Here is a 27,915-nt window from a genome sequence, read left to right on the forward strand (position 1 = left end):
TGAAGGAGTAGGGTGGTGGGCTGGAAAGGAAGGGAAAGGCGATGTGGTTGGGAGATTGGTGTTGGGAAGGAGAGAATGCAGTAGTGCGATTGTTTTGATGAGTGCAAAAGGGTAGTTTGGACAAGGATGGATGGGTATCTGCAATGCAGGAACAAGAGGGCCAGGTACTGATACTGGGTCTCGAGATACTGGTCCCACCTCTACAGGCGTCGGAGGCAGAGGAACTGGGAGTAGGGGATGACCCGTTTGGTGTGGGAGGGATGTATATATACCACCTGACTGGCCCTCGTGCCGGTGGCACGTAAAAGCACCCACTACACTCTCGGAGGGGTTGGCATTAGGAAGGGCATCCAGTTGTAGAAACTCTGCCAGATCAGATTGGAGTCTGGTGCAGCCATCTGGTTCGCCAGACCTCAGTCAAATCGTCCAACACATGCTAGCATGGAGAGCAGACGATAAACGATGATGACGATGATGATGATATATATATATATTATATATATATATAATATATTTTGATTTACTTTTGGCCACCCCTGTATATATATATTGAATTTTCTGCTGCTTTAAATAAAGTATATATATATATATATATATATATATACGTTTAAATATTTGTTGTGCAAGATTTTTTATGTGAAGTCGTGTGTTGAAACAGATATTGCTATATTTCGGAATGGTCATTTTGCCAGTTTAGCCAATAAAAACACACGCACTATATATTTGCTTCAGTGTTATTTATTTTTTACATTAATCTTAACCTTATTTCGGCCAGAGTTCTTTTGTCACACTTCTGTGACCGCATCAGTGGTCCTTTGTTTTCTTCTTTCTTATTTGTGTCTCTCTTTACTAACCGGCAGCCATTTTGTATTTCTATTGTATGTCTTCATTTGCGCATGCTTATATCTCTATGTGCGTCTATGTTTATTTAGTATGTGTATGTGGGGGGATGCCTGTAATATTTGTATCTTCTGTTTATATATGTTCATGTAATTTGTATTTTGTTGTTGTTGTTTTTGTTTATCCTTATTTTGTTCATGTATTTACATCCACTTATTATTATCATTACATATGCTTGTATGTATGTATGTATAACAACAATACTGGTAATAATAATAATAAATCGAATCGAAAAAAATATATATATATAGTTATTTATTTCTATTTGTTTATTTATCTGTGTATTTATTATGTTTTCGGCATCCTCTATCGTCATATGTTGTGGTGTGTGCTAGTGCTCCATTCTAGTTTTCTATTCAGGCTAGGTTTATTTTCTGTTATATGTGTAGCTTCTGTAATTTGTCTGATTGTTGCATCTGTTCTATGTGTGGACAATATTTTAATTTCTATATTGTTGATTGATCCCCCGTGTTCCTGTTTGGCGTGTTGGTACAGAATTGATGAGCTTTTACCTTCCTTGAGTTGTCTCCAATGCTCATTTACCCACTCTCCTATGCTTCTTGCCGTTTCCCCTACGTATGTCGTTGTCTTGTTACTGCATCGTCCCTCTATACATCTTATACTATAGACTACATTTCTGGCTTTACAGCTTGTTTGTGGGCTAAATCTACATACAGTACTGTACTTATCCGTACAGGGTGTTCTACTAAAAGGATAGGTTCTACCAATTATAGATTTGATAGGGTTGCCTGGCTTTTCAACAACCTTAATTCTTTGTTTTTTGGGGGTTTTTTTTCGATTCGATTTATTATTATTATTACTAGTATTGTTGTTATACATACATACATACATACATACATACAAGCATATGTAATGATAATAAGTGGATGTAAACACATGAACAAAATAAGGATAAACAAAAACAACAACAACAAAAACAAAATACAAATTACATGAACGTTATAAACAGAAGATACAAATATTACAGGCATCCCCCACATACACACACTAAATAAACAGACGCACATAGAGATATAAGCCTGCGCAAATGAAGACATACAATAGAAATACAAAATGGCTGCCGGTTAGTAAGGAGAGACACAAATAAGAAAGAAAAAAACAAAGGACCACTGATGCGGTCACAAGAGTGTGACGAAAGAACTCTGGCCGAAATAAGATTAAGATTAATGTAAAAAATAAATAACACCAAATATATAGTGCGTGTGTTTTTATTGGCTAAACTGGCAAAATGACCATTCCGAAATATAACAATATCTGTTTCAACACACGACTTCACATAAAAAATCTTGCCCAACAAATATTTAAACGTACTAACGTGAGCCATAGCCAGGCTTGCAAGAAGCTGAAGAACACTATATTCTGTTGCCTAAAGAAAACTGTGACAATGCAACAGCTTCGTTTTATAAAACAATGTGTCTCGTCCAGAATATGTATCAACAAGGTCACAGCCAACATTAAACGGTTTGACCTCACTAACGGACATGCTGAAAGGCTAAAAAGGATGCTAATGGTAAATATTAGAAATAAAATATACAGAGGGCTGAGCGAACGAGAAGCGTAAACGTATATTTTTAAAAGAAATTAAAAACATCACCACACGAAAGGAGAAAACCTTACTAATGGATATAATATATGAAGAAAACAAACACGTAATACACCAATGCAATATCCATTTTAAGAGGAAGTTATCGTGGTTGAAACAGAAACATCAATATGAGCTCGCAAAGGAAGAAAAGCAGAAGTATCCAGATACAATAAATGGAATTATTATGGAAGATGTGCTACTACCAGAAGAGTTCAATAAAGACAATGAAGCGAACATCTATGGGGGAGTAACAACGGACCCAGACGAAATATCGATACTTCAACTACCACCAAAGTATGCAGTGTATAGTAAGGTGAATACCATCAAATGCCTGTCCGAGATTGAAAAGTCGTTCACAAAAATACGTTGGAATTTAAATAGATACAATGACAACAACACTTGCGACAACAGCAACAACGCGAAAAACACTAACCGCAGCAGAAACAACACAAACAATAATGACCGCAGCAATAACAACCGTAGCAACAAAAGCAACACAAACCCTAACAGCGGCAACAACAACAACAATAGAAAAAATGAATGCATAGACACAAACAATAGATACAAATACAAAAACATAAACAGAAAGAAAAAAATCGTATACAACAGCAACAACAACAACAATTATAGGGAGAACCGACACACAAACACAGACAGATAACCATAGTCACAAAGACACGAATAAAAGTTGTCATGGGGGTCACGATGGAAAATAAAGTTGAATGCAACAGAATCCTTGGACAGGGAGTCAGTAGACTTGAAACAGATAACAATACTCGTTGGAACAAAAATAACAACCACAACAGAGGGAATGACAGGGACCAACAGACAGGCATAAAACCCAACACTAATATGAACAACACATATACCAGAAACAGGAACAATGAAAATATCACTAGCGATAATCAGAATGATAGCAATAATGGCAATGGTAGGAATAACGGTAATAACAATAATAGTGGTGGTGGTAACAGCAGAAGTAGTAATGATGGTAGTAGTGATAGTTGTGGTGGTAATAGTAATAATAGTAGTAGTGGTAATGGTGGTAATAGTAATAATAGTAGTAGTGGTAATGGTGGTAATAATAATAGGGAGGCTGATGATGGAAACAGTAACGATAATGAAGATAACCCTAGAAAGACCATTGACATGTATACCCACCCCTTTGACACTCAATTCTTCAACGTATGTGACAAATCTTACTGCATGAGCCGGATTTATCCAACAACATTACCCTTCAACAAAAGAGTCTACATCCCAAGACATACTAATGACCATATGGAAGCACAGTTCACTATAGCTAGGACCAAACTTAGACAGATTTTAGGATTATACACTAAGAGACAGAGACAGAATAAGACAGAGGCCCAACAACTCGGGATTAAACCTGCATGTGGCCTACATAAGCTCATTCAGCGCACGAGGAACGGAGAGGTGATATGCCTTCCCACAGATAAGTCCGGCAGGATGTCAATAGACAGCTTACCGAACTACATCCAGGCAATGCAACCTCATATCGCCAATACAAAAATAACAACTGTACAGGCGCATGAGGAGAGAGAAAAGGTCCTCAACGCCCACATGATGATGTGGACAATTGTTCTGGGACCCCAGAAACGTACAGCAAATCATTTCCAAGCCTGGAACAATGATATCCTGGCACTGTGTGGACTTCGCAAGGACCATAAAGTAATTACTGACCCTATAGCAGGACCACCAACAAGACCAGTCTGTGGAGCGAATATCGCTAGCAATTACAGAATCTCCTACTTCCTCTCAATGATCATACGCCCTATAATCCGGATGTCACCTGATGTTTGTGACAGCACAGATCTCCTCAGCAGGATCAATGACTGTAACAACACTTGTGACCTGACAGGATGTATGGTGGGTAGCATGGATGTGGTATCCCTATACCCATCGACTGACGTAGATTTTGCGGTGGAGAAGTGCGTGGAGATGATCAACGAGAGCCAGGTGGAGTTCTGTAATGTCAACACAGAGGAATTGGGCCTCCTACTTAGACTGACATGTAATAATAACTACTTAGATAAACATAATCTTAGTAGTTTCTGCCCCAGTAGATGTTTAAGAGGTAGACCGCCCACAATTACTTCTATGGCTAGGAAGACACATATAGAAAGATGGCGCGGATGGACCAGAGCCATACGGAGCCCCGCAAATGTCCATCAGGTAAAAAAAATGATCGCACATGCACTAGGAGCTAGTATAAGAGTTGCCCTAAAAGGCCACACGTTTAAGTTTAATAATAAAATATATGCCCGGGACGAGGGGGCAGCCATCGGCGTTAGTATCGCTGGTGATGTGGCCAACCTTTTCATGGTATGGTGGGACAGAAGGCTTAAAGAACGCCTAACACAGAACTCCACACTCGTAAACATGTACTCTCGCTATGTTGATGATATCAACATAGTGGTAAAGGCACCCCCACAAGAGAGTAATGTTGATATAGTAATAGAAACTAATACTATGGAGAGCATCCAGCAAATAGCTAACTCCATCCACCAGAGTATTAAGGTCACAATAGACTACCCCACTAAACACCCCAACCATAGACTACCAGTACTAGACACTGAACTCTGGCTAGAAATTGTGAATAATAAAACCCAAATTCATACTATGCCAAACCTATGGCCTCAAAATACTTGATCCACTGGAACTCAGCCATTGCGGACAATGCTAAATTCAATATTTTGATGGCAGACCTCGTCAGAATAATGAGAAATGTGTCACGCATGTACGAGCCCACAGAGTTAAAGAGACACATACAATATTTCATTCACCGCATGCAGTTCTCAGGTTACAGCCATAAAGAAAGGATCAGAGTATACAAAGGAGCCATTAAGAAATTTGATAATATATTATGTTATGATAAGAATGGGATTTGCCCACTCTATAGGAACAAGTCATGGAACACTATAGAAAGGACAAAAAAAGAAAATAGGGAAGACCAACTCTTGGTATGATAGCCATAAATACCAGAGTGTCATGTTCGTTGACACCACCCCTGGAGGTGAACTGGCGTACCGCTTTAGAAGGACCCTAGACAAACTTAAGCTAAGAATTAAGGTTGTTGAAAAGCCAGGCAACCCTATCAAATCTATAATTGGTAGAACCTATCCTTTTAGTAGAACACCCTGTACGGATAAGTACTGTACTGTATGTAGATTTAGCCCACAAACAAACTGTAAAGCCAGAAATGTAGTCTATAGTATAAGATGTATAGAGGGACGATGCAGTAACAAGACAACGACATACGTAGGGGAAACGGCAAGAAGCATAGGAGAGTGGGTAAATGAGCATTGGAGACAACTCAAGGAAGGTAAAAGCTCATCAATTCTGTACCAACACGCCGAACAGGAACACGGGGGATCAATCAACAATATAGAAATTAAAATATTGTCCACACATAGAACAGATGCAACAATCAGACAAATTACAGAAGCTACACACATAATAGAAAATAAACCTAGCCTGAATAGAAAACTAGAATGGAGCACTAGCACACACCACAACATATGACGATAGAGGATGCCGAAAACATAATAAATACACAGATAAATAAACAAATAGAAATAAATAACTATATATATATATTTTTTTCGATTCGATTTATTATTATTATTACCAGTATTGTTGTTATACATACATACAAGCATATGTAATGATAATAATAAGTGGATGTAAACACATGAACAAAATAAGGATAAACAACAACAACAAAATACAAATTACATGAACGTATATAAACAGAAGATACAAATATTACAGGCATCCCCCCACATACACACACTAAATAAACATAGACGCACATAGAGATATAAGCATGCGCAAATGAAGACATACAATAGAAATACAAAATGGCTGCCGGTTAGTAAAGAGAGACACAAATAAGAAAGAAGAAAACAAAGGACCACTGATGCGGTCACAGAAGTGTGACGAAAGAACTCTGGCCGAAATAAGATTAACTGACCAATTGTAGAGATGGCTGGACTGTGGTCAATTCCATTACGGACAATAGGTGGTTGATCTCTAGAATATTTCAGTAAGTTACACCATTATAAAAACTTTACGGGTTTGTTTTGGGAGAAAATATTAATTAGCTCTATTTATGAAATCACTTGTACTATCCTTTTTCTAGACATATTGGCGATTCCTGTTTTACTTTAGTACTAGTTTTATTTTACTACTATTTATACAGCCTGGTACCCCTATAAAGAGATAACCCATAAATTATTTCTCTAGCTCAATCGGTAGTTCACTCTTTTGCATATCGACTTCAAGCTTCACACTGAAAAATGGCATGATTCTAATATTGGGTTGTCAGGAAGTTCGTGACGATTTATAGTAGCTTACCTTTCGACTTATTTTAGAACATGGTTGAGTCCATAAAATAGAATTTGACTACACCTCCATTAGAGCGAGGACGTGTTTTTTTGAGCCCGTGAGTAGTTGTTTTGTTTGGTTTGATTTGTGAAAATACTTTGTTAATTGCCGTTGTTTGAACTTTGGTTGTCTGTTTTTGTGACAGACAAAACAAAAACTGTTGTTCCCCTCCGTAAGGAGGGGAAAAGAATTACATTTGTACACACACAAAAAAATATTTCTGTTTGAAAAAAAAATGAATAGTGAAGACTTGTCGTCTTCCAGTTTAACTATTGAAGATTTGTCTTCTTCTAGTCCAAAAAATGTAACCATTGAAGATTTGTCTTCGAAAATAATGAATGTTAATAAAAGCACAGACTCAGAAAAAAAGGATACCCAAAACGTAAACCAAAAAACGTACAACTTCGCAGCTGCGGCCGGACTTAAAAGAGAAGTCATACGCATTGATAACAATGAATTTACGAAACACAAAGATATGTATACCAGGGAGGGGATTATGCAAGGGCCACCCTCCCAAATGAAATTATTAAGAAAACACAACAGAGAATAATAATGTACAAATCATTTATGATAAAAGAAAATAAATAGAAGAAGCAACGGGCGAACAAGTTGAGAGGTGCCTGCAGCCAAATTGGCAGGACATCGAATACATTACAAGAGGAAAAAAATATGCAACCACAGCAGTTTACTTCAAAGAAGAAAAAGCAAAACAACATTCATTGCAACCAATAAAGACAAACAAAATTATTTTGCTGCCGTCATATCTAGGAAGACGGACCGCCAAAATAAAAATAGAAGAAATACCACCAGAAATAGAAGTGACATGATTGCTTCCAGCCCTATTAGTGGGACTGGAGAATAAAATAACCGTTATAGAAGTGGCAAAAATACAAAAACAAAACTGGCAGGGCTAGGGTCTAGAAGTGACTATTCAGGCGGCCCCGGGAACCCTAAAGGAAATAGTCGAAAATATCCACTTCAGCAAGGATATCATATTGTGAGTGGTGGTAGAGGGATGAAAACCCCATTGCTATGAGTGTGGTGAAAAAGGACACAGTCGAGCAGACTGCCCCACCCGCAAGAAGGAAGAAGAAAAAAGGAGAAAAGAAGCAGAAGAAAATAAACAGAAAAAAAACAACAGGACTCCAGCACTAAGCAAGCCGAAGAAGAAACAGACTTTGTCCCGGTAAGACAAAAGAAAATGCCAAAAAGGCGGAACAACGACTTAACCCCACCAACCCCCAGCACAAACAAGAAAAAAAACACCACAGCAAACACACAGAAAAAACCCACCCCACCCCACTACAGCTCCCCACAGAAGTCAAAAATGTAAATTTCCCCCCGTCCAATTCCGGATACCCGACAGAACCCCATCCCCACCCCCGTAGTGTTGGAGAATTTCCTCCCAGACTCCACCCCCCGTCCACCCTACCCCCTCCCACAAGTCCGGGTGGGTTGTCTCCACCAAATAGTCCGAAAAAGGAGAAATGGCCTTAGAGATGGTTTATATGGCCGTCAACAAGGAAAATGACCAGTTAATGAAAAGCATTGAAAGGATTCCAACAGTAGAACAATTTCCAACCCACCGAACATTGCCAAAACACATTGACATTTTTAGGTTAGACAGACTGAACTTTAATATTTTACTAGCAAACTTTAATTCTGATGTATGTGGTCCAAAACTGGATTATAATGAATCCTTGTATGAGGGCCTATGTCGGGAAACCACCCCACAAACCCCGGAAAAAGGAAAGATGACCGAATAAGGTAAGTCATGTCTCGCATTCATGTAGGGTGTGTGGTCTGATGTCCAACTGGAAGCAAGGACGCTTCCTAAATGACATCAGGTCACAGGATTTAGATGTTGCCACAGAAACCCGGTTGAAGGGGCCAAGAGATCTGCTCCCGCTGTTTGCCGGTTACGAGAGTATCTTCTCTCCGAGCCGTCCTCCCAGCAGAAGTGGGGTGTTGGTCCTGTGGAAAAAGAACCGGGTTTCTGAGAAAAAGTTAATTTTTTCAGATCCAGAAGGTAGGCTGGTTGTCATTGACTTGACATTCAGCAGTTGTAAGATGATCAGACTGGTTGCGATTTACGCACCCCAATATTCAACGGGCCAAGGCGAATATTTTCAGAACCTGGAGAAGTTTCTTAGTACATCGCATCCTTTAGTTATACTAGGAGACTATAACAATTTACGATGCGTGTGTAGATTATGTTGGCTTGTGCTCTGATAAGAAAGGAAATGCTTGCTTCCTGGATCTACTAAGACGTTTTGAGCTGATTGATCCATATAGGCTGGAACATCCGAACGCTCCATTGTGGACATGGTCAAACAGCGACGGATCTTCGAGGTCGTATATAGATAGAATATTAATTAGAAAAATAGATACAAAAATAGCTAGGTGTCCACAGTTTCACATGGTCAGCTACAGTGATCACAAGATGGTCACCTGTAGGCTCGACATTGATAAGTTATATAGAGGCCCCGGCTACTGGAAACTTAATACATCCCTTTTGGCGATTAAGGAATACAGAGACCGGATTAAGTTGTTGATTCAGAGGGCATTAACCGGATCCATTATTAACAATAAATGGTGGTATGCCCTCAAGCAAGCCATTAAATATGCGTCTATTAGATATAGCACAGGTTTAGTGGCTAGAGAGACTAGAAGGGAATCAGCACTAGTTAAGGACTTAGAGGAAGCAATGCGAACTGGCACTGCGGCTCAGGTGACGGCCAAGAGACTAGTTTTAAACCAACACCTCAAAGCCAAGCACATGGGTTGCATCATCAGGGCTAGACAATGTGCAATGGAGAGCGAAGGAATTAATGCCGTGGGATGGGCCCGAGTGGTGGAAGCCCAACGTGACAATGGTGCCACAATTCGATCTTTGACGAACCAACAAGGTAAGTTGATAGACAAGCCTGAGGATACGTGTGAAGCCTTTCAGGACCACTTCGCCCAGCTTTGGGGGGAGCGGCAGACCAGATAGGAGGAGGGACCTAACGGACTTTCTCGACGGGCTGCCGCGCCTCTCGGGGCAGGATGTGAGGTGTAGTGAGGAGCCGATCACGCCTGGGGAGGTAATAGAGGCCATGGCTGACTGCGGCGCGAGTAAGGCGCCAGGACTGGATGGTCTACACTACAAGCTATATAAAAGTATGCCGGACTTGTTTGGGGACCTGCTGGCGGGCATCTATGCGAACTGGCATCAGAATGGGTTTATTCCCAGATCTGTGCGCCGGGGAGTGGTGACACTAGTCACAAAGGACCCGGACAAGGAGGACGTCATCGATAATTTTAGGCCCATCACTCAGCTGAACGCAGAGCTGAAGATTTTGGCTAAAGTGTTATTAAAAAGATTGGCACATGTCGCGGATGGACTAATCGGGGAGGCACAGATATGTGCCATACCTGGCAGATCCATCCAGGATAATCTCCGTCTGATACGATTCACTATAGAGGGAATTAATAACGATTCCGGCAAGGGAGGGGCAGTGGTCCATTAAGACCAATCGAAAGCTTTTTGATAGGGTCGACCATCATTACCTGGTGTCCGTTCTGGCACAGTTTGGCCCAGGTCTTGGCTTCCTCAGGTGGATCATTCAAATGTATGAAAACGTTGACTCGGTAGTTCGGGTGAACGGCTTTCTGTCTAAGCCATTCAGCATCAAATGCTCGGTTCGTCAAGGGTGTCTGCTCTCCCCGCTTTTGTATGTAGTGGCTCTTGAGCCATTGCTGTAAAAACTGAGTGGCATCCCAAGACAACCAGGTCATGGAATGTCGGTTTCAGCTTACGCGGATGACATGATAGTGTTATCATCGTGACCGAAGTGGCCCTCCTACGTAAGGTAAACAAGGCCATTGAGGCTTAGGAGACGGTGGCAGGAGCAAAAGTTAATCGTGAAAAGTCAGTCGGCTTGCAACTCGGCACCTGGAGAGGCAAGTTGACGCCTCCAGACAGCGTCGTGGGCCATTGGATGGAGGGTTTGATTAAGCTGCTTGGAGTTTGGTTTGGACCAGATCTCCAAATAGAGAGGAACTGGGCCGAGGTATCGAGCAAGGTGACCCACACAGTCAAGACCTGGTCTTGGCGGTGGTTATCCCTGAAAGGGAGGGCGGAGGTGGCCAATGTGTTTATTCCTTGTCCTGATTCGTGGTTAACCAAGCTGGAAAGACAGCTCTTCCGCTTTCTGTGGAGGAGCTCGAAATCGCTTGTGAAACGCTCTGTTTGCTGTGAACAACCGTTAAAGGGTGGAGTAGGGATGCCATGGCTAATGATGCGCAAATATGCGCTGAGGTTGAGGCATCTGTGGCTCTACCTGGATGGTGAACGGGTGTGGTCTCCAATGGCGAAACGGATATTTCCCAGGTTCACTAGTTTAGGTGGATGGGAAACCTGGTTTTATCGTAGATCGAAGTTGGGTACATGGTTTACGGAGTGTCGCAAGGCACTCCTGCTCTTCCGTCGCTTGGGCAAGGCCTGCGGCAGTGGTTCCACCGCTGTTTTCTATAGTGGGTTTGTAGAGGCGGGATGCGATGATACACTGGGGGAAACCCTAGGTTTCGACGATAATCAGCTAGCCAGACTGTTCTAATGTACATATCTATTTTAATATACGCTACCGGAGCTGGAATTACCGCGGCTGCTGGCACCAGACTTGCCCTCCGGTCGATCCTCGTTAACGGATTTGAAGTGTACTCATTTCTTAACGAAAGAAGGTAAGAATTGTTTTTTCTCTGTAGTAGCAACTGCGAAACAGGTAGTATGGAAGACAAGGATGAGAGGGTTGATGTCAGGCAACTTCATCTCTGGTCCTGGTCTGGAGAATTTCTTCATATTCCACCTAAAAAGACAAATAGGGCTGGAGAGGAGATGCCTGAGTAAGAAAGTGTTTGATGAAAGATGGAAGAATGTTGCATATAAAAGGTCCCTCCTGGATGCGAGATAAGCCCAAAACCTGAGGTTAGTGGTGAGGTGGGGTTTGTGGGGTCCGTAAAAACCTGCCCCCACTCCATTTGTAAAAACGTCCCTTGTGCATGTCCAGTCATTCGATAATTTATATAATTATGTAAAATTTTAATTGACACCAAATTGCTCTGTATCATCAAATCATTCGCGATTGTATTGTCATTTTCTACGTATCGCCTGTATAGGTAATAAAAAATCATAGAGCACAGGTTAAGCTATCATTCAGACATATTTTTTTGAGCTCGTGTGGTGAAGACATTATGTCTTTTTTTTGTGAAAAAATGTGAAAAAGTTGTAATGAGAACTAATTGCGCAAGGCGCTTGCTGCTGCTTGCCATTCTTTTTTTCTCATTTTAGGTGAAAGAAAAGACGTCATCCCTCTGTCGTGGATACCTATGCAAGGGTTGCTGCAAACAAGAAGTGTCGCGTCACTGGGTTTTAAAAAGAATGTTACAATTGATAAAGAAGAAATACAGAGATGTGAACAGTACGTGAGAAGAGGGGGAGAAAGCATCAAGCTGATCCCTCCTGCAGAAACAACAGAGGATAAGAACCTTAAAACGATCATATATAAAACTCAAGATATGAACACAAAGAAAATAGTATGGATATCAGAAGAAATCGAAAAGTGTCTCGGAGACGTAATGGAAAGAGCAACTTATGTTGACAGAGGGAAGAAGTTTTGTACGGTGGAGGTAAGGTTTGCCACAAGAGAAGAGGCGGCCTCGCTATCCACTGCTTCTTAAGAACAGAAAGGTTTACAATGTTACCCACTTATAAAGGAAGAAGAAGTATCAAGGTTAAAATTCCGAGTATACCACAGGAAATAAAAACAGAATGGCTGGTGGCAGCAATTCTAGGGTCTACAAAAGATGAACCCGAACTGGGTCCAGTTACTGAAACCAATACGGTGAACTGGCGGGGATTCAGAGTCGAAACGTGGCTTACAGCCGCAACAAAAGACATAGAAAGAATCCCCTTCCAGATCGAAGTTGAAAATGAACCGACGATAAACATTATTGTCGAGGGAAGGAGACCCAATTGTTATGTGTGCGGAACAAGAGGACATATAAGGACTGAGTGTCCATTATATGAATTTACGCAAAGTAAAGAGACAACAGAAAAGGAACAAAAAGAGCTAAAAAAAGAACAGAGACGGGAGAAAGTTCAAACTGAAGAAAAAAAGTTAGGGAAAAACAGTACACTGAAAGGGAAAGAAAGCAAAAAGGACAAGAAGAAGAGAGAAATGAAAAAAACAAAGAAAGAGAGCAAAGGAGCTGCCAGTCCCAAAAGTAGAAAAAGTTTGAAGACGAGGGAAGACTCAGCGGAAAACAAAGGTAATGATACGTTTAAATTTTTGGAGCATTTGTAATATATAAAAGTTCCTAAGAAATAGAGAAAAAAGGATCAAGAATGAAGGGAGTAACAAGAGTAAGGATGGGAACCAAGTATGACGAAAATGAGATTGGTGTTTTAGTCCATCCGGACAGTTACGCCATTTTCATCGAGGTTGCCAGAAAGAATATACTAGAAGAGGTGTCGGTTGATGGATCACTCATCTCCCGTAATGGATTATGAGGATCTGAAAAGAAAAATAGACTATCTCTGAAATTATGGAAAGTGGAAAAAGTGCCGAAAAATTCTATGTTTGCGAAATTTATTTTTTTGAAATTCCTGTGAAATTTATTTTTTTGTAAATTTTGTGAACTTCAATTGTAATTTTGTGAAATTGATATGAAATTTTGTATAATTCAGTTGTAATCTTTGAGAAAATCAATTAAGGGAAAAGACTGACAAAATGTAACCACTCCACTTCGGGGGTCGAGTGGGCATTGCGCCTCATTATAATATCATCATAATTCATTCTTTTTTTAATTTCTTCGGCTTTATTCATCCTCTTTTGTTATTTTATGTTCCCCAATTGTACCGTCCCCATCTATGTATAGTCCTTTATGGATAATAAATAAACCTAGAGCACAGGTTAAGCTATCATTCAGACATATTTTTTTGAGCTCGTGTGGTGAAGACATTATGTCTTTTTTTTGTGAAAAAATGTGAAAAAGTTGTAATGAGAACTAATTGCGCAAGGCGCTTGCTGCTGCTTGCCATTCTTTTTTTCTCATTTTAGGTGAAAGAAAAGACGTCATCCCTCTGTCGTGGATACCTATGCAAGGGTTGCTGCAAACAAGAAGTGTCGCGTCACTGGGTTTTAAAAAGAATGTTACAATTGATAAAGAAGAAATACAGAGATGTGAACAGTACGTGAGAAGAGGGGGAGAAAGCATCAAGCTGATCCCTCCTGCAGAAACAACAGAGGATAAGAACCTTAAAACGATCATATATAAAACTCAAGATATGAACACAAAGAAAATAGTATGGATATCAGAAGAAATCGAAAAGTGTCTCGGAGACGTAATGGAAAGAGCAACTTATGTTGACAGAGGGAAGAAGTTTTGTACGGTGGAGGTAAGGTTTGCCACAAGAGAAGAGGCGGCCTCGCTATCCACTGCTTCTTAAGAACAGAAAGGTTTACAATGTTACCCACTTATAAAGGAAGAAGAAGTATCAAGGTTAAAATTCCGAGTATACCACAGGAAATAAAAACAGAATGGCTGGTGGCAGCAATTCTAGGGTCTACAAAAGATGAACCCGAACTGGGTCCAGTTACTGAAACCAATACGGTGAACTGGCGGGGATTCAGAGTCGAAACGTGGCTTACAGCCGCAACAAAAGACATAGAAAGAATCCCCTTCCAGATCGAAGTTGAAAATGAACCGACGATAAACATTATTGTCGAGGGAAGGAGACCCAATTGTTATGTGTGCGGAACAAGAGGACATATAAGGACTGAGTGTCCATTATATGAATTTACGCAAAGTAAAGAGACAACAGAAAAGGAACAAAAAGAGCTAAAAAAAGAACAGAGACGGGAGAAAGTTCAAACTGAAGAAAAAAAGTTAGGGAAAAACAGTACACTGAAAGGGAAAGAAAGCAAAAAGGACAAGAAGAAGAGAGAAATGAAAAAAACAAAGAAAGAGAGCAAAGGAGCTGCCAGTCCCAAAAGTAGAAAAAGTTTGAAGACGAGGGAAGACTCAGCGGAAAACAAAGGTAATGATACGTTTAAATTTTTGGAGCATTTGTAATATATAAAAGTTCCTAAGAAATAGAGAAAAAAGGATCAAGAATGAAGGGAGTAACAAGAGTAAGGATGGGAACCAAGTATGACGAAAATGAGATTGGTGTTTTAGTCCATCCGGACAGTTACGCCATTTTCATCGAGGTTGCCAGAAAGAATATACTAGAAGAGGTGTCGGTTGATGGATCACTCATCTCCCGTAATGGATTATGAGGATCTGAAAAGAAAAATAGACTATCTCTGAAATTATGGAAAGTGGAAAAAGTGCCGAAAAATTCTATGTTTGCGAAATTTATTTTTTTGAAATTCCTGTGAAATTTATTTTTTTGTAAATTTTGTGAACTTCAATTGTAATTTTGTGAAATTGATATGAAATTTTGTATAATTCAGTTGTAATCTTTGAGAAAATCAATTAAGGGAAAAGACTGACAAAATGTAACCACTCCACTTCGGGGGTCGAGTGGGCATTGCGCCTCATTATAATATCATCATAATTCATTCTTTTTTTAATTTCTTCGGCTTTATTCATCCTCTTTTGTTATTTTATGTTCCCCAATTGTACCGTCCCCATCTATGTATAGTCCTTTATGGATAATAAATAAACCTAGAGCACAGGTTAAGCTATCTTTTCGTGGAAGAAGGTTTATGTTCCTATAACCTGTGTTAATTCTGTAACCCTTTAAAATGGAAGATAAGAAAGTTCATTTTCGGCACTTATTGCTTTGGGAACCAGACAAAAATTGCTGCAGCTCAGCTGGGATGTGTTACCCCATCCTCCATATTCACCAGATATTGCTCCTTCGGATTTCCACTTATTCTGCAGAATAGTCTTAATGGTAAAAATTTCAATTCCTTGGATGACGTAAAAAGAAACCACCTCAATTCTGGGAAGAGGGTATTTTCAAGTTAGAGGAAAGATGGAGATGCATTGTGCAACAAAATGGTTCATATTTGGTTGATTAAAAATGTAACAGGAAGTATTTATTGACCTTTTTCTTTCCTTTAAAAATCGGCACGAACTTTCCGGACAACCCAATATATTGAGCTGTCTGACCTCATCTCGAGGCCCTGTTCTTTCCTCTTGATTCTTCCCTTCCTTTATTTTATATATTTGTATTCACTCCGATGAAGCTTCATGTACTCGATCGAATGTGCTATGAAGATGACGAACATTATTTTCGGAATTTTCTTTGTAAGCACCGACTGACATTGCCAGCCGAAACGGCTGTAAGAAATGTTATGTTATGTTTGCCAGTTCTATATTTGAGAGATGAGGAATTATGTACATTATCTACCTTATTTACATTTGATGGATATTCGTCCACATCCTGTTTAATGTTAACACGTTTCAGCTGATATACTCTCCAGCCTTCTTCAGGTATCCAGAGGAAATTTCGAACCTGGGTTCTCATTCCTAAGGTATTTTCACTGTTGTTGTTGTTGTTCAGTAGACTAAGCAACTGGAAGGCACCTGGGCACAACAAGATCCCCAACTTCTGGTTGAAATATCTGACAGGAATGCACAAAGAGCTGACTGAAAACTTTAATGCCATACTGGCAGAGCCAGAGACAATGCCTGAATGGCTCACAAAAGGGAAAACCATTTTAATTCCCAAATCCAATGAAACGGCAAAACCACAAAACTACAGACCTATAACCAGTCTCCCTACAATGTACAGAGCCTTTACTGCAGGAATATCGCAAAGATTGAACAAGCATCTGGAAGAAAACAAGCTGTTTCCAGAAGGGCAGAAGGGATGTTGCAAGGACTCATATGACTGTAAAGATCAACTAATGATCAATAAATCCATAACTGAAGACAGCCGCAGAAAGAAGAAAGGCCTCAGTATGGCCTGGATTGACTACCGAAAGGCTTTTGATAACATTCCCCACACGTGGATCCTCAAAACACTAGCCATTAACAAGGTAGCAACAATAATTATAAAATACATAAGACACTCTACGAATAAATGGTAGACAGTGCTACAGCTCCAAATAAAAGAGAGACTCGTGAAAACCAAAGCCATCCCCATTAGAAGAGGAATATTCCAGGGAGACACGCTCTCTCCACTCCTTTTCTACTTGGCACTGACACCTCTATCTGATATGCTAAATAGAACGGGATGTGGATACAAATGTTACAGCAAAGCAATCAGCCACCTTTTATATATGGATGACCGAAAACTATACGCTACAAATGACAAACAGCTGGAAACACTACTACAGACAGTACATGGATTTACCAAAGAAATAGATATGAAATTTGGATTAGAAAAATGCGCCAAAGCAACCCTGAAAATAGGAAAACTAGTTAAGAGTAGCAACATCACGCTAGATAAAACCAATGAAATATGAGAATTAGACCAAAGCCAGACATACAAATATTTAGGAATCCATGAACTAGATATGATACAACACACACAAATGAAAGAGAAAATAAAGAAAGAATACTATAGACGAGTTAGATCAATACTAAAACAGCTCAATGCTAAAAGCGAGATAATAGGTATTAGCACTTTAGCTGTCCCAGTTATAAGTTACAGCTACAATATCCTTAACTGGACACTAAATGAACTAACCAAAATATGAAAACAAGAAAAATAATGACAGGATCTACGATGCACCATCCAAAATCTGACATAGAAAGGCTATATATACAACGTATAGAAGGTGGTAGAGGTCTTATACAGCTGGAAAACTATTATAAAATAACCACCATAGGACTGAAAAAAGATCTACTTCAGAAGCAAGGAAAACTGATACAAATAGCGGCAAAACACGAGCAAAACAAAAAACTGTTCTCAGTATTTAAGGAAGCTGACAAATACAAACAAGAAATCACACTACCTAACAAATATGAAGAAGAAGAAGAAACAACAAAAGCTATAAAACAAATGAAATCCAAACTAAAACTAGAACAGCAACGGACCATGATAAAACGATGGCAAGAAAAGCCCCGTCATGGCAAATACTGGACTAAACTAAATTCAAAAGAAATAGACAGAGAAAAATCCCAGCAATGGTTGAGAAGCTCTGGACTCAAAGCAGAGACGGAGGGATTTTTAATTGCAGCACAAGACTAAAGCATCCCCACCAGAAATTACCAAAAACATATAATGAAAAGAATTGATAAAAAGCTTTTCTCTGTTTTTGTATTTTTTTTTATGTTATTTATCCACAGGGTTTGTTCGGGTGATGGTACTCCTGTTTGGATGGGTTTGAGGGAGTATCCAGCTTCTTTTGTGGCTGCTGCATATATTATGTCATTTAGTTCAGTGATATTGCCATTTGTTTCTGTGGCTATCAGTTCTGTGACGGACAGGTTTATGCTATTTATTATTGATGTTGTTTTATTGTCTATTTTGACAATGGTCCATTCTGAGATCTGTGGTTTTCAGTTCTTTGATTATTCTCATTTTTATAGTATCATAATCATTAGGTTCCCCATCATTGTTTCCAGGTTTTAGATTTGTTTCGCTTTCCTTCTCATTCATATGTTTGTCTGTGGTGTTCTGGTTTGGTGCTTTTAGTACATTATTATACATCCCTACACTCTGGGTTTGTTGTTTTTTGTTTACTTCGTTTTTGTTGGAAATGTTACGTCTGTCTTCGTGTATTACTATCTCAGTGTTTATATTATTTGGCATTGTTTTGTGGCTTCTATCTACGTTTTCCTGGTGTATTTTTCCTTTCAAATGTTTTATTTCTATTTCTGATGTTCTTTTTGTGTTGAGAATATATCTTCGTATGTTAGCTAGTTTATTAGGGTTCATTGCTGTATCTAAGTCTGTTTAGATTATTTTTCTTCCATATTTTATATGTATGTGTTGTGTTTTCTTTCTTTGGGTAGAGCACTGCTGTAAAGTAAGCGTGTAGGATTGAAATATATTCCTCACGTGTCCATTTATGCCTTTTTGGTTTTATTTGCGGGACATGAGGAACAACGTCCGGCCCTTTAGTTTGATGGTCATCATTTTCGTAGGGTACCGGTCCATTCATTTCTGTTTTCAAATTGTTTTCCATGTGTAGTTTTTCGTACATTTTGTGTAACAAGTTTAATGTATGCACTTCCTGTTTGTTATTCTTGGGTTGAATAATACCGGTATTATTTAATTTATTTGTAATTTTTTTGTACATGGTTTTTGGGGCTGGAGATGCTCTGGTGTTGATGCATCATCATGTATCAAGCATGTTTACAGGTGCTGTGCGAGCAGTGGAGATGATATTCAGTTAAAATACATAATTTCATTTGGAAAATAGTAATAAATTTCAATGAGTATTACTTACTCGGATATAGTCCAACCCTTTGTCAGCTATTTTTGGCTCCATGCGATGTCTTTATTTCCAATGTTTTTGGATAGATTTCGGAACAGTGTTTTATTGCTCTCCTTATTATTTTTTTTTATTATTATTCAGGTCACTGCCTGGAATTGAACTCGGAATCTTGGGGTTAAGAGCATGGGCTACTAACCCCAAGATTCCAAGTTCGATTCCAGGCAGTGACTTGAATAAAAATAAGAAGAAGAAGATCGAAAGAAATGAGAACCCAGATTCAAAATTTCCCCAGGACACCTGAAAAAAGCTGGAGAGCATATCAGCCTAAACGTTGAGTTAACAACAAACAAGAAGAGGACAAATATCCGTCAAATGTAAATAATGTTATGTTTTGTAATAAAAAATAATTAACCAATGTTGGTCAATTTGTTTGCTTGTTGATCAAAAGTTTTCTCCATTTTCCGCTTATTTAAATTTGATTCCTGATAAACTTTTGTTTATTCTGTTACTAGTTGATGCATCCGCTAATTCCCGGGGGGTAAAGATGTTCTATTGAGATGCATTATTACTCTGATATAAGAAAGCAATTTCGTTATAACTGCCACAAAAGGTGTATTTTCCATCATGAAAAAGTACAAAAACAGTCAGCTGGAGGAGGAAGAGATTGTTGGAGGTTGGCAAGAGAGGTTTTCAGAGGTTGGCGAGAAAGATTGTCAAAAGTTGATGAGAGAGGCTGTTGAAGGTTGGTGAGAGGCAAAGACAATATTCTACTTAGTGAAGGCATCTGGGAAATGTATAACTGGTGTCATTCACAGAAAAACTATTGTTTTACTGTGAGAAAAGTGCTGGTGAAGTGGTCAGTGAAATTTGGCAATCGAGGATCGAATCTATGACATGCCGGCATGAAGCCACTACAAATACTTTGTGGAATAAAAAATTTATCTACTGTCATGGAAAAAGTGTTACTGTAAAAATGTAGAATTATCGGAGTAATGGGCATTCAAAAAAGTATTTATGTATAGAAATTTATGAATGAAGTCTTTAATGTTTAAAATCCAAATTAAGGAAGTATAATAATGTTTAGCAGTTCAAAACTGTGAGTAGTGAAATGCAGAATTAGGTCGGCTGATCAAATATTGATCGCTTCACTAAAATTTGCAGGCGGTATGGGTTATTTCCCTTGGGTTGTTTAAATAAAATATCAGTAATATGTAGTAGATAGAAGGATCCAGTGGAAGGGCCCTATTAAAGATTTTTTTCAACAATCTAAGTATGTCACGAGGTTTCCAGACATGAGTCCTACTCACATGTCAAATAAGGTATAAAAGTGATATTGTCTGCAAAAATTAGAAATTGGACACAAAAATTAATCGAGCATAAACAATGAAATGGATTATTTCCTTTGAGTGTTCAAAAATATTGTACAGGTGCTTTGGGTTATTTCCCTTGGGTGTTTAAAAAAAATTAGTTATGTGAGGTAAATATAACGGTCCCTTCCAGGGGCCGTATTATCGATTTTTTCAACAATGTATGTCATGAGGTTTCCAGATATGAGTTCTACTCACGTGTCAATAAAACGATGTAGGAGGAGTTAGCTAACAATGCCACAAACAAATACACACACCGATTTTCAACATACATAGTAGATTAACTTACCCTAAGAGCATAGTGTGCTTGCATACCCATGCCCAAGGATAACATAGATAAATGATACCGGTAGTAAGAATGGATATTCTTATCCCTGAGACGGTTATTCTAACCACTAACTCTGTTTACCTTTATATATATATCATCATCATCATCATCGTTTAACGTCCGCTTTCCATGCTAGCATGGGTTCGACGGTTCAACTGGGGTCTGGCAGGCGCGAAGGCTGCACCAGGCCAGTCAGATCTGGCAGTGTTTCTACAGCTGGATGCCCTTCCTAACGCCAACCACTCCGAGAGTGTAGTGGGTGATTTTATGTGCCACCGACACAGGTGCCAGACGAGGCTGGCAGACGGCCACGCTCGGATGGTGTTTTCTTATGTGCCACCGACACAGGTGCCAGACGAGGCTAGCAGACGGCCACGCTCGGATGGTGTTTTTTATGTGCCACCGACACAGGTGCCAGACGGCCACGCTCGGATGGTGTTTGTTACGTGCCCACAGCACGGAGGCCAGTCGATGCGGTACTGGCTACGGTCACGTTCGGATGGTTTTCTTATGTGCCACCGGCACAGGTACCACAAGGATACAAATTCCATTGATGTTCATCTATTTTGATTTGGTTTGATTTGATTTGATTTGATTTTCACTTGCCTCAACAGGTCTTCACAAGTGTCACAAGAAGGAAGGTATGCACAGGTGGACTGACTACGTCCCAGGTAGGGGCCACGGGTTATGGCTTCACTAGTCTTGCCGGGTCTTCTCACGCACAGCATACTTCCATAGGTCTCGGTCTCTAGTAATTTCCATGGTGAGACCTAAAGTTCGAAGGTCGTGCTTCACCACCTCGTCCCAGGTTTTCCTGGGTCTACCTCTTCCACGGGTTCCCTCAACTGCTAGGGATTGGCACTTTCTCACACACCTATCTTCATCCATTCTCGCCACATCACCATACCAGCGCAATCGTCTCTCTTGCACACCACAACTGATGCTTCTTAGGTACAACATTTCTCTCAAGGAACTAACGCTCTGTCGAGTAAGTACACTGACATTACACATCCATAGGAGCATACTGGCTTCATTCCTCATGAACTTACGCATATCCTCAGCAGTCACGGCCCATGTTTCACTGCCATGTAGCATGGCTGTTCGTACACATGCGTCATACAGTCTGCCTTTTACTCTGAGCGAGAGGCCTTTTGTCACCAGCAGAGGTAAGAGCTCTCTGAACTTTGCCCTAGCGGTTCAGGGAACCTGTGGAAGAGGCAGACCCAGGAAAACCTGGGACAAGGTGGTGAAGCACGACCTTCGAACTTTAGGTCTCACCGAGGAAATGACTAGAGACCGAGACCTTTGGAAGTATGCTGTGCGTGAGAAGACCCGGCAGGACAAGTGAGACCATAACCCATGGCCTCTACCTGGGATGTAGCGAGTCCACTTATGCATATCTTTCCTACTTGTGAAGACCTGTTGAGGCAAGTGAAAATCCAAGATCCAAATCGAAATCAATCAACATCAATGGAAATTGCAGCTGTGATACCAGTGCCGGTGGTATGTAAGAGAACAATCCGAACGTGGCCGTTGCCAGCGCCGCACCGACTGGCCTCCGTGCCGGTAGCACGTAAAAAGCACCATCCGATTGTAGCTGTTGCCAGCCTCGTCTGGCACCTAAAAAGCACCCACTACACTCACGGAGTGGTTGGCATTAGGAAGGGCATCCAGCCGTAGTAACATTGCCAGATCAGACTGGGCCTGGTGCAGCCTTCTGGCTTCCCAGACCCCAGTTGAACCGTCCAACCCATGCTAGCATGGAAAGCGGACACTAAACGATGATGATGATGATGATGAGTACATGAAATATGAACTATTTTTTGAACAGCGAAAACACAATGGAAAACAAGACAAACAACATAAAGAAAGACCCTTCAACAGTTGTTGACCGTTTTTCTACTCTCGTATTTTGAGCATTTAACAACAATATACGCTTTCGATAAAACAGTTGCTCCCGCAAAGCAAATTAAATAAAATTTGGGATTTTGCAGAGGATCGAAATTGGTAACACAAACAGGACCGTGAAAACAAACAGAAAGGGCTGCTAAGCCTAAATCAGGTTGTGCTGGTGAACACGTAAATCAAGCTTGGACAGGAGACAGACAAAAACACGTCTTCTTTGTTCCAGCTACAACGGAGAGAAAGAAAGAAGCACAAGTTAAGAGAAGAAAGAAAGATGGCTGATGGTCACGTGGGAGTCACGTGAGCAAGGGAGGAGGAATGAGGGAAATTGTCACCAAAAACATATAGAATAGCAGCTTAGATTAGAAAGAATTCCTAAAATTGCTCCCAAAATGACCTAGACTTATGGATGTAAAGAATTGGATGATGACTGAGAACATAGAGGTATCCATATTGCAGAAAGTAAGGTACATAGAAAGAAAGATGCTTCATTGTGAAAAGCACCATCTCTGTAATGTTTGGGCAAACTGCACACTTCAATATATGTTAAGTGAAGCCAACAATGCTTCTGGGTAAACTATGTTTTATGTAAGTCTAGTGTTGGTAGAATAAATATACAAGTCATCTGCACTTCTAACTTGAGAGCATGTAACATATAGTTGTCCATAAGAAAAGCAGGATAGTTGTAAATTGAGAACCACAGTTTTTCAAGTTTGACCCAAAGCACAATCGCACTGGGAACTGGAGGCACTTGAAATGAAATGGCACATTTGAGAAAATAAGGGACATGCGTGGAATGTAGGCAATCTCTCCTTGATGGCAACCAGCAGTAATGGTTGCTTCTAGGAATGGCTTGTCGTAGTTACAATCAATCTTGTACCTTGCATAGTCATGGTAGGTCTAAATTCCTCAAGAGCATGATAGGTGCATCCTTCTTTAAGAACAACTTATGTGTTGGCAGTCCTGTGGGTTGTAGAGAGTTGAGAAATTCAGCTTGATACTTAACAGCAGCATGTTCGTCCATGGTAACATCAATGGAGACAAACATCGAAGCATCTCCAGGTGGAATGTGAAGGAGTTCAAGGTGTTCATGGTTTACTTTATCAACACTTTCATTCCGAGATGTTAAATAGCTCTCTCTGCGAACCATGCTATGTTTTTGAAGTTGTCTGGCAGTGTGGGAAATACATTTTCCTTAATCTCAGTCAATGTAGACACCATGTGCCCACATTGCAGTACATGCTGCTGCAGGATGTTATTCAATGATAAGGCACTATTTCCAATTTGTAGAAGTTGATGAGAGAAATCCTCAGCTAAGAGATGAGCTCGCATTTTCTTGCTTAATGAAAGCTGACAAACAAACCTCCACAGAGGTGAAGACTTCAGACATGCATAGATCTCATCAGTTCATGTACCCCATGGTATGACTGGTAATATTTGAAGGAAATCCCCTGCATAACCCCCCCCCCCCGATGGACCGTGAAGTCTGGCGTAGCATGGTAAATTCCATTGTCTCGACCACGGTCGAACAATGAGGATAATGATAACTCCATAATGGCAGTATGGTTTCTAATATCCCTTAGTGACCTATCTCGGGCTTTTAATGCACCACTGTGTGCCATCGTGCATTCATCCCAGACAATAAGTGTAGTTTGGAGCAGAACTTCCACCATCAGTGATCATTTTGAAATATTGCACATTTGGGCACCTGTTGAAATCAAATTAAAAGGTAATTTGAACGTTGAGTGAACTGTTCGTTCACCTGTTAACAAAGTTGCTGCTATCTCTGATGATGCGACTACAATCGCTATGTTTCCCATCTGCCTTATTGTTACCAGAAGTAGGTTAAGTAGAAACGTTTTCCCTATTCCTCCTGGTGGATCAATGAAGAAAAGACGTCCTTCTTGCAAGGTAGACACTACTATTTCATTGTAAACACACTTTTGCTTAGCTTGTAATAACAGTTCACTTTCATCAAGCTGCCTTTTCAGGGCATCCAAGTCGTATGCTCTTTATCGAATGAATTCTCTTGAAAGGCTGTGATGTTCAGCTGAAGGTGTTGGAATCCCATAGTCAGATAAGCTTTTGCCCCAATGGAATTAAGCATGTCTTCTAAATTCCGTAATGCTTCAGTGTATATAACATCTAAGTAGGAGACATTTGACCCATGCAACCATCGAGCTTCATGAAGGATGTCATTAGATAGGCTGTCTTTGTGGTTTCCCCAAATTTGTAGCGGATTCGGTAAATCGCAATGGTACAACATGATGGCGAAAAGGCTTCTTAGTTGGTTAGCTTCACATGCAGTTACTGTGCCAGAAAGAGCTAAACTCCAGTGACTGCCATCTTCGAGAAGACCTCATAGTTGGTACTTGTCGAAATGTTTCACAAATGAAGGAGTTCACTATTTTAAGATCTTTGAATGACATTGGTTCAAGAACTTTGTGGAAGAGCATCTGGAGACAGTAGCATTCAAAGTTTTTGGGGCGAACCGTATAAACTCAACCTAGAGCATCACTTTTTTTTGTGTGGATGCCCTTCGATGGTGACACACCAAGCTTTCTCCTCTTCCACTTCTTCACATGGTTATTCCAGGTATAATACTTCGGTACGTCTGGGTAGAAGATTGTCGCGGCGAATGTGTCATATCAACACAGGTCAAAGAATGTTGTGAGTGTCGTCACCTGTGGTGCGTATATTTGTCCTTTAACTATTTTGGGATTCTGTGGATCAAAATTGGCAATTTTCTAAATAAACAGAGAGGTGGACAACTGTGGGATATCTGTCATGGATGGAGAAATGAAGGAGTCTCCAAGCAGCTTCTGGTGTACCTCATTGGCCCTATCAGCATCTGAAAGGCCAAACACAGCCATGCCAAACCCTTTATTTACATATTTGCATACATACTTGATAGAGTGAACAGAATTGCAAAATTCCACGTAAATGTGTGCCTTGAAAACTCGTAGCAATAGAGGACTATATGGGGTGATCCATCTGTCGTCTACGATGACTAGACTTTGCTGTGGTCAAAGAGTGAAATGGAATCCACCGTCACCCAGTTTGCGTCTTTTGTACGTTGGATATTCCCCCCTAAACTGACCTTTCTGATTTTTTTTCCTTTTTTCACCAGATTCCTATGTTTTCAATGATGGAGATTCCGAATATGCAAAAAATCAAGTTTTAAAATTTTTTAATTCCCCTACCCTGCCAAATTTTTAATTCTTCATTCTTTTCGAATTTTTTTTTTTTTCAATCTACGTGAAAAAATACAGAGATTAAGAATATGGAGGAAAAACAAATTTTAATTTCAAATCTTTTATGAATAACTCCAAAATTGATCCACACCCCATCCCACTGTCTAAAAGTGAAAAGGAACGGCTGTTTTGTCCATTTCCACATGCGTAAGTTTATAGTGAAAGAACAAAAGGACCATGACATGTGAAGCCCTCACTACGAAACTTGATATGCTAAAAATAACAGCTAAATGCCCGGAAAACTTTTGTATTGTGGGTGCACACGCGCAACAATTTCTACAGCTTATCCAAATGAACAGAGAAAGAAGTACACAAAATATATTTGACATACCTGTTGTATACGTCGGTTTTGTTTTTTCGCTTTAAAGGTAAACAATTCTGATAGAAGCAATTATTTTGCTGTCAATTCTTTGGATTAATCCCAACAAAATACTACAAATTTAGTCACTGGCTCAGCACCTGTTTTTAAATTCTTTTAAATGAGGAAAGCATTCGATATATTCACTTGGTAATATAAGTATCTTTCAAATTTAATTATTTATTTAATTATATAACTATTTTATTATTTCCCTCACTAGAATTAATTTATCTCCCTCACTAGATTGCTTGTACATACCCCTATAATCACTAGCTCCAATATTAATAACAACCCCACCCAACTTTTACCTAACAAATAAACTATTAACATTAATATCTAATTCTATTATAATCAGAAATATTAAATTTCTAAATCTCTCATAGAGATATGTACGGTGGTGGGGCGATAGAGTGGTTGTATACTGTCAACTTAATGTGACAGTAAGGGAATTACACCACCGCTGTTTAGCCCTAGGACGCATCGACGCTTCCTGTCGGATTGACACATTTATATACGGACACAGGAAATGTGTCAAGGCCAACAGGAAGCATTGATGCTTCCTAGGGCTAAACAGCGGTGGTGTAATTCCCATACGGGACTGTCACGTTATGTTGACAGTATACAACCACTCTATTATAGTCTTATTACATATAAGTCTTAACATAATATTATAATAAATAATTCTACTGTTTAATATATTGTATGCATAATAAATATTTTTCTACCAATATCTTACCTTACACAACTGCTCTCTGCCATTCTCTGTATATCGGACAAACGGGACGCCGCTTGGCTGACCAGTTCGCGGAACACCTTCGAGACATCTGCCTCGGTAATAACACCCCGGTCACGCCATTTCCGCTCCACCGGTCACTCTTCGCAACACATGTCCGTGTTCGGATTGTCCTTGCACAGAGGCCATCTGGACTCCCATTTGCAGCGTGAACAGGAATTAATTTTCTCTCTTTGCTCCTTTGTGCCACATGGGCTCAACTCTCCTCCCCTTGCCTGTCTCCCCCTCCCTCCTACTTCCCACCTCTCCTCTCTTGCTCCGACTCCTACTTCTCTTCACCCCTACTCTTTCTCTCTTCACTCATACCCACCTACCCCAACCCCTTCATCGTCAACCCTCCTCCATAAGCCCACCCTACCCCTACACATTCCTATCCTTCCCATCCCTTACACCCTCTCCCACATACCCCATCTCTACCCCCACCCTCTGCCTTCCCACATATCCACCTCTACCCCACCCTCTGCCTACCCACATACTCCACCTTTACCCCAACCCTCAGCCTAAGCCACACCCCACCTATGCTTTCCCCACTCTCGCCTTCCCACCTCCCAACACCATCACACCACACTACACCATACCACGCAACACATCACATCACAACACACCACCAC

The 27,915-nt window shown here is 40.1% G+C and overlaps 1 protein-coding gene across 1 annotated transcript in view; it reads left to right on the forward strand.

The window, feature by feature from the left end:
• LOC115212167 (HORMA domain-containing protein 1-like) overlaps positions 1-27,915 on the forward strand; it is a 557,209-nt gene that overhangs the window by 7,243 nt on the left and 522,051 nt on the right. The window contains exon 2 of the mRNA XM_036502711.1: positions 8,532-8,680. The gene's annotated coding sequence lies outside the window, so the exon portion shown is untranslated. The remainder of the gene's footprint in view (positions 1-8,531; positions 8,681-27,915) is intronic.

The sequence above is a fragment of the Octopus sinensis genome, linkage group LG5, assembly GCF_006345805.1.
Source record: "Octopus sinensis linkage group LG5, ASM634580v1, whole genome shotgun sequence".
Lineage (NCBI taxonomy): Eukaryota > Metazoa > Mollusca > Cephalopoda > Octopoda > Octopodidae > Octopus > Octopus sinensis.